We start from the raw sequence: 8,502 nt of genomic DNA, 5'->3' as shown, positions 1-8,502 counted from the left end.
CAGTTTTGATCATTCTTGGTTCATTTTATTTCTCTGGACACTAACCACACTTTTCAAAACTTTACCTGAGGTCTTTGCAATGCAGACATCTCTGATTTGAAACAGTAAAGGCTTACAAAATTGTGACTAAAGGAACATCCAGGTACTTGTGCTGTGACTAGGGTTGCACGATGCATTGAAATATCGATACTATTTCGATGCAGTGCACCCCAAAACGGGTCAATACCGGCCACGCAGCTTAGCATTGTAACGCATGAGTTTAGTCAGTACCAAGATGTGATGCGGCCGGCGCTGCACTAATGAGCGGTGGCACCGGTCCTGAAGACAGAGAACATGGCGGGCGCACAGTGGCGGATCCTCATATGGGCGTTTCGGGCGGCCGCCCGGGGCCCAAGGCTGCACGGGGGCCCATAGCTGCCCAAACCGCACACAAGTGAAAAAAAACTCTCCAGGGCTGCTGCCGGCCGCATTCTAGCGGTCATCGGTCCCACGTGCTGCTGATGAAGAGGAGGGGGGGGGGTGTGCAGGGGGAGTCATTTGCGGCCAGGGAACAGGGGCACAGTACATCAGCTGTAGAGAGCAGACTGTCAGAGATTGTGATTGGCAGGTGCTGGAGTCTCCCTGACAGTCTGCTCCTCTGTGCTGCTGTGCACTGTCCCTCCTGTTTAAATCTCCAGCAGCTGCCTGATAACGGCAAAACTGAAACTAGAGGGTGAAGGACCTGTGGTGACGTCACAGTCACATGATTAAGGTCCTGGAGGCTGCCAGAGACAAGCACCGCAGAGGAAGAGACTGTGGTAAGTGTGTGTGTGTGTGTGTTTATGTGTGTCATAATGTAAGTCTATATAGTGTGTGCTGTGTATATAGTGTGTGCTGTGTATATAGTGTGTGCTGTGTATATAGTCTATATAGTGTGTGCTGTGTACATAGTGTGTGCTGTGTTTATAGTGTCTATAATGTAAGTCTATATAGTGTGTGCGTGTAGTTTGAATATATAGTGTGTGGTGTTAGTGTGAATTGTATATAGGGTGTTTAATCTCACATTTTTTGTGTGTGAAATAATTTCCCACCCATAGAGCCCTCTGCAGTAAGTCAGATGCTCAGAACCCCCCAAACAGTACAATCTCCCCCATAGAGCCCTCAGTAGTTATTATACTGCAGGGGGGGGGGGTCAGAGCGTTTGATTGACTCTTGAGGGTTCTATAGGGGAATAACTCCTTCCCCCCCAGAGCCATAAGGGCGGATTTACACAAACGTGTAATACGTCCGTGCAACGTGCGTGCTTTTTACGCGTGTCGTACGGACCTATGTAAGTCTATGGGGCAGTGCAGACCGTCAGTGATTTTTGCGCAGCGTGTGTCCGCTGCGTAAAACTCCCGACATGTCCTATATTTCTGCGTTTTTTGTGCATCACGCACCCATTGAAGTCAATGGGTGCGTGAAAATCACGCATGCCACACGGAGGCACCTCCATGGGACGTGCGTGATTTGCTCAACAGCAGTAAAACTATGATTTCAAACAGAAAAGCACCACATGCTACAAACATACAGTGTCATAATGATGGCGGCTGCGCGAAAGGCAGCCGCGCATCATATGGTGATGACACACGAAGCTGTTAAGTGTCTTTTGCGCGCACAAAACGCCGCATTTTTTGCGTGCGCAAAACGCACACGCTCGTGTAAATCCACCCTAAGTGTCAGACGCTTAGACCCTCCCATAGGGCACTCAGCAGTCAGTCAGATGCACTGGGGAGGGGTGTCTGACTGCTTAAAGGGTAACTAACGAAACTTTTTAAAAAAAATTACATGTCATAGTGACATGTCAAATGTTCTAATCGGTGGGGGTCCGGGCACTGAGACCCCACCAATCGCTGAAACAAAGTGGCAGAAGCGATCAGGTGAGTGAGGAGCCACTTTGTTTCTGATCGTCTTTCCTCTGATAGCCGAGCATGCGGTGTATGGGCACAACAGAAAGTCTATGAGTCCGTACACCGCGACGAGGAAAGACAATCAGAAATGAAGTGGAACAGCGCTCACACGAGCACTCCTGCTGCTTTGTTTTAGTGATCGGTGGTGGTCTCAATGCTGGGACCCCCATCGATCAAAACTTCTGACATATCACTCTCACTATGACACGCCAAATGTTTTTTAAAAGTTTAGTTAGCTCTTGGGGACTGAATTTATTGGTTTGAGTTAATGTATGGGCCTGGGTCTTAATTTGCTTAGGGGTCTGGGGTATAAGACAATTTATGGTGTTTATGTCTGAATTTTTATGTTGCTATAGATGCTGAAAATGGCTACAGAATCAAGGGGAAAAGATTTCTCATCAGGAAACTCTGCAGTCATCAGGAGAAGTCGCCATAGCGGTCTGTGTCAGATGGAGAAGAAAAGAGAACGACCCATCAGTGAAGACATCACCTGTGAGTCATTGCATTTATAGATCTGTCAACTCTCCTGACATGTCAGTTATCGGAAATCCTTGTATTCCACATAAAGTCTTTGTGTACCCAGGACTAATAGACAAATGCGTGTTACCATTCCCCTTGTCAGGAGGATGTGTCCCTACACAGTGTGATACTGTCAGCGATGGTTGGAGACTGTCAATATGTAGGGACACAGCCCTTTGACATGGGGAATCGTAGCACTCATTTGTCAATGCTCACACAGAAAGGTGGTGTTTAATATAGACGCAGCGTGGCAGGGCGGTGGTGGACAAGGGGGCCCAAGCTTGAGGAACAGCCCAGGGCCCATGGTTTACTTAATCCGCCTCGGCGGGCGCACTGCAAAGCACTCCATGTTCTGACTTCAGTGCCTGCCACTCATTAGTGCAGCGACGGCCGCATCACGCTGACCGCGCAGGCACAAGTGTGCGCGCACGATCAGGAGCGGGGCAATGGCTGTACTACACAGCCGCAGCTACGCTCTAATGGCGGAGATCAGAGAAACCTCTGATCGCCGCCGCTATTCCCTTTGATCAAACATGACCGCAGAATTCAAGGGGGAAGTTAGAGGGGGGGGGGGACAACCCTTTGACCACGTCAAAGGGAATCCCTGTGATGTGATCGAGGAACATATCATATATGGGCAGACAGCCCAGGGTCCATTGAATGACCCCAGGGCTGTCTGACCTTATTTCCTGTTGTTAGGACATACTTCGGTATGTCCTAACAACTGCCTGTGTACTATCAGTACACAGGCTATTGTACTGGCATATAGATATATGGCAGTACATTAATGTTTAAAAATAGAAAAGTTAAAAAAAATAATGTAACGTTAAATAAAAAATTTTTTTTTTTTTTTTTTACAATAAACATTAAAATGTCTTAATACATAAAATATACACATATTCAGTATAGCCACGAACGTAATAACCTGCACAACAAATTTAAAGCGTCATTGATGTGAACGCTCTAAAAAATAAAATAACAACGGTTTTCTTTCACTTATTAATGTGAGGCACATGGTAATATGAATTTTGAACCTCCATGTGCCTCAAATTAATAGTAATTAACCCCATCATGTACATCACACATTAACCTAATGTTGTCCTTTAGGACTATGAGAAACATGATAGGGTTAATTACTATTAATGTGAGGCACATGGAGGTTCAAAATTCATCACACCTTGTGCCTCACATCAGAAAACGGAAGAACGTTTTTTTTTTTTTTATTGTTGGCAAAGTGTCGTTTTGGTATTGAGAATCACAATACTACACAAAGTATCAGACTCAGTGTGCTGCATCAGAGAGACTCTGGGCCCTCAGAACCTCGTCTTTAACAGCTACACTGTTAAACGCATCTGAGGTAAAAAGAGGGGGTGGAATAGCGTACCTTGGGAAAAGAATGTCATGTCGAGGTGCGTCTGTGTAGGTTGCCTAGGTTGGTGGTACCAGGTGCAATGAGCCTAGTCCGGCACCACAAGGATCAGGAAAACACCTTCCTTTTGAAGCACGCCCTTGCAGCGTAGGTTGGAAGCTTGTGCTTGAGACACAATGAGATCCACGTCTGTGGTACCCGACTTCCTGCAAAGGTGACAGAATGTGCCTGAGTGCAGAGGCTCCACTTTTCCTCGGGACCCTGGAGAAGGAGAATCCAATAGGAGAGCGATTAAAAGGTATATAGGTTTTAAAAAAACCATATATGTTAAAAACTGGATGTTTAGAAAGCGCTACACAAATGGAATGATAACCAGGGTGATGATGATAATAATGGATTTATTTGTACAAAAAGAAGGAAGCCTTCCTTTTGTACAAATAAATCCATCATTATCATCATCACCCTGGTTATCATTCCATTTGTGTAGCGCTTTCTAAACATCCAGTTTTTAACATATATGTTTATTTGAAAACATATATACCTTTTAATCGCTATTCACGCGCGGCACAATATTATTGTTGCTGGTACCTGGATATTGGAAGCTGCAACCTTGTAACACTACTGCCTACATCCCCAAGCTGTACCTGCCAGTACAAGCTTTTACGGTGAGTGTAACAACTTACCATTGATATCCACTATTTTACCTATCAAGGTTTATCTTGCACCATGTGGCGCTGTGTACTTTTTTTCTCTTCTAAGACATCTCCAATAGGAGAGGGCCAAGATGATCACCATCAATTACAGAAGGTTAATTTGCAAGGCTGACTCCTACTCCGATCAAGTGCCCTGGACCGCGTGGATGCCAAAACTGCACCCCACCAGGAAAGACTGGCAATGCTGGTGGATTCTTGTAAATAGGGATGTGGAGGTATGCATCGCGAATCTTGATGGATTTGAGGAAAACTCTTTGGCCGGATTTACACGAGCGTGTTCGGTCCGTAATATATGGTCCATACGTCGGCCGCATTTCCCGGACCGAACACACTGCAGGGAGCCGGGCTCCTAGCATCATAATTATCTATGACGCTAGGAATCCCTGCGGGAAAACTGTCCCGTACTGTAATCACGTTTTCAGTACGGGACAGTAGTTCTGTGGGGAGGCAGGGACTCCTAGCGTTATAGATAACTATGATGCTAGAAGCGCGGCTCCCTGCACTGTGTTCGGTCCGAGAAACGCGGCCGAAATGCAGACCATACATCATGGACCGAACACGCTCGTGTGAATACGGCCTTTGTTCTAGCGATGCGACCACCGAAATTCCATGCAACACCTCCAAACGCGAGTGAAGCAGTTCAACTTCTTTAATCCAGGATTGGACAAACTGACCCATACTTTATGGTTTTGAGTAGAACCCCTTTAAACATTCTGACTGAGGAAATGGGATGGTAATCTTCTGCAGAAGGAAACAAAACAGCCTGGGAAAAAGCATGATCCAGTGGTAGTGTCCATAGAAAAAAACCTTCCTGGGGGAATGGAGAAGAATTCTATCTTGTAACCTGTCGACACCACCTCCTGAACCCAGGTGTCATCCATGTGGCTCTATTGTGAAGGCCACGTTGCCTCTTCCATCCTTGTCAAGGGGAGTTCTAACATTCCCTCTTTTCATACAACACCCAAAAACACTGCCCTCCTGTAGAGTTGGACCCTAGAGACATCCCTTTTTTTACAATAAAATAAAAGTGTTCCAAGAAAAAAAAAAAAAAGAGCGCTTGAAGCTTCCCAATGAGTGGAGGGAGGGAAGAGCAATTTCCTTCAAGAAAATGTGCATACTCACCTTCCGAAGACTTTGGGTGTATGCAGAGTCACCTCTTCAGTAACCTCACACATATCTAGTGGATTTACTGGCATTCACCTGCGGATGCATAAAATTATTATGTGATTATGTGATCGGTGGTGTGGAAAATTTCCCGGCACCCGAATGGGGTTGACTCGACTATAGACCAGGCTGACAACCCAACTGCAACTAAATGGAGAAAAAGGAAAGAAATAAAACTAAAATAAATAAGTGAAGCAGACCTAAGAATCAGGTCATGTCTGCCTCATACTGACACTAGGCTAAAAATGATTAAACCAGTGTCAGTGGGAAGGTTATGCCCTGCCTAGGTGGAGGCAAATCTTTTCCTAGCTAGTGTCAGTCTCCTAGTGGTAAGGGCCTATACCCATGGTGCTATGTCCCCAATGATATAAATGAGAAAGTGGAACAGTTGCCAATAGCAACCAATCAGGTTCCAGAAAATGAAATATGCAATCTAATTGCTTGCTATGGGAAACTCCTCCACTTTTCCTTTGCACCAGTTTAAAAAAATATCCTCCAATGTTTTTAGTCAACCAAGAATTCGATAAAGCAATTAAGTATTTAGCCTGCAATGAGAATCATATAACCAATGTCAGATACGTAGAAAAAAACCTTTATTTAAATTAAAACATAAATATTTAGCTATCTATACACATGTATACAAAAAGTACAGTATTGCATATGGTTATAATTCATCAATACCTTGTATAATACGGTCATTTGATAGAATACATTATTAAAAGTACCTCCTTTGGCATCAGAAAGTCTACCATCAAAAACATTTTGCTTCGCCCTGATCCAAGACCCCAGTCTTAAAAAAAAAAAAAAAAAAAATGCATAACATGTGTAAAGACAAAATGATCAAACTAGAAATTATCTTTAACGCCTGGCATGAAAATGTATTTTTTTTTAAATAAAATATGTGTCTAGCTTTATCACGCCCACACAGAGATTTCACCTTCAGAAGACAAAGACTTGCTGAATAGAGACAGAGTTCCCGTTAAACCTCGAGGTTGAAAGGTTTGACATAAAGTGAGGATCTTTATCGGAGATGCTTTACAGAAAATGGATTTCTCCTTAGTACTAAATATATTTGTCATTTAAAGAGACTTTTGCATTTGATTTTACAGCACTCTCAAACACAAAAGCTTACAAGGTTTTCCCACATTCTGTTATACAGGTTTTATCTATTGGAGTTTTTACATCATTTTAGGGCCTTCAATAGCACTGTAAGAGGAAAAATACAAAAGTGCGTTAGAGGGATCATAATTGATTTACTATTGTGTTGTGCCATCTTCAGGAAAGTCCTTGGATTCAGAGATTATAGAGAGCCTATAACATTTAACATATTGTGTTCCAAATGTAATAATAAGCAGAGCAGCATGGCATAGAGATCCGACAACCTTCTCTACCACTAAAGCTGGTCATATAAGCACAGATAATTCTGCAGCCGTCATAAGATATGACAGCAATGAGCGTTCCGTTGGATGGAAAATGTATCACGCAGGTCTGTAGTATAAGCTCATAATGGTGAAGCATGAGTTGTGTCATATCGATTTTTGAGATCAGGATAATTTTGTTTTGAGTCTTTAGTCCCCACAGTTGGCATTTTATACAGTACAGTGTCTGCATGGTAAAAAAAAAAAAAGAAAAGGTGGTCACAGGCCTGATGATCTGTGGCAATTATCTAATTGTTTTGGACTTGTGTGGAAATGTATTAAATCTACAACCTTTTACCACAAATATATATATTTTTTTAAATTAGTGCGGCTATGTAGAATCCAAAAAGACACTTGAAAAACGTTAAAAGATATGAAAACCTTTGAAGACTTTTTTTTCCCCTAACTAATGTTTAATGCAACTTTGTAATTGGTTTATAATAAAAAAAAAATTAACATTTTGAAATGCAGCTTCTATGTATCCTGTATCTTGAGCTCAAACCCGAATCCGTCAAGTCAGCAGGACTGACTGCTTCAGTGTGTCAGAGATACGCAGGACCTGCTGTCAACGAAGCCGTCAGTACGGCTGATCAGATGGATTCGGGTTTCAAATACGGCTTTTATGTATCCAGGAGACAGAGAAGCAGTATCTCCAAAATGTTCCATTTTTTTTTTTTAATAAAAAACAATTACAAAGTTGAATTTTCTGTAAAAAAAAAATCTTCAAAGGTTTACATAGCCTTTAAACCTAAGGCTATGTTCACACGGAGTATTTTGGGGGAGGAATATCTGCCTCAAAGCTCCAAACGGAATTTTGAGGCAGATATTCCTCCCCCAAAATACTCCGTGTGAATAGCAATTATCGCGCCGTTTTTCGCCCGCGGCCATTGAGCGCCGCGGGCATAAAACACGCTTTCTCCTGCCTCCCATTGAAGTCAATGGGAGGTCGGAGGCGGAAGCGCCCGAAGATAGGGCATGTCGCTTCTTTTTCCCGCGAGGCAGTTTTACTGCTCGCGGGAAAAAGACGCCGACGCCTCCCATTAAAATCAATGGGAGGCGTTCTCGGGCCGTTTCTGCCGAGTTTTGCGACGCGGTTTCCGCGTCAAAAAACTCGGCAAAAGACCCCGTGTGAACATAGCCTAAGCATGCCATTAATAATGCTGCTCTATGAAAACTTTTTGGAGCACAATGTAAGCATTTTTTTGTACAAATGTCCCCACACAGTGTTATGTTTAGCTTCACATTAGCCCTAGTTCACATCACATTCTGGCCCTATGGGCTCCATTAGCATCCACTTGTCGTCCGTCGAGTTGGTATACGTTTTTTTTTTAACGTGTTGAATAGTGTAGTAGACCTTAACAAAACCTGTGGTGTCCCGCAAAAAAACGTAT

At 43.4% G+C, this 8,502-nt stretch overlaps 1 non-coding gene across 1 annotated transcript; it reads right to left on the bottom strand.

The window, feature by feature from the left end:
• Positions 1–5,353: 5,353 nt before the first annotated feature.
• On the bottom strand, positions 5,354–5,490 carry LOC142751371 (U6atac minor spliceosomal RNA). Its single transcript, XR_012882917.1, has one exon. It is a non-coding gene; the product is annotated as a U6atac minor spliceosomal RNA (small nuclear RNA).
• Positions 5,491–8,502: the final 3,012 nt, after the last annotated feature.

The sequence above is a fragment of the Rhinoderma darwinii genome, chromosome 3 (assembly GCF_050947455.1).
Source record: "Rhinoderma darwinii isolate aRhiDar2 chromosome 3, aRhiDar2.hap1, whole genome shotgun sequence".
In the NCBI taxonomy this organism is placed as follows: Eukaryota; Metazoa; Chordata; class Amphibia; order Anura; family Rhinodermatidae; genus Rhinoderma; species Rhinoderma darwinii.
This window is presented reverse-complemented; position numbering and strand designations above follow the sequence as displayed.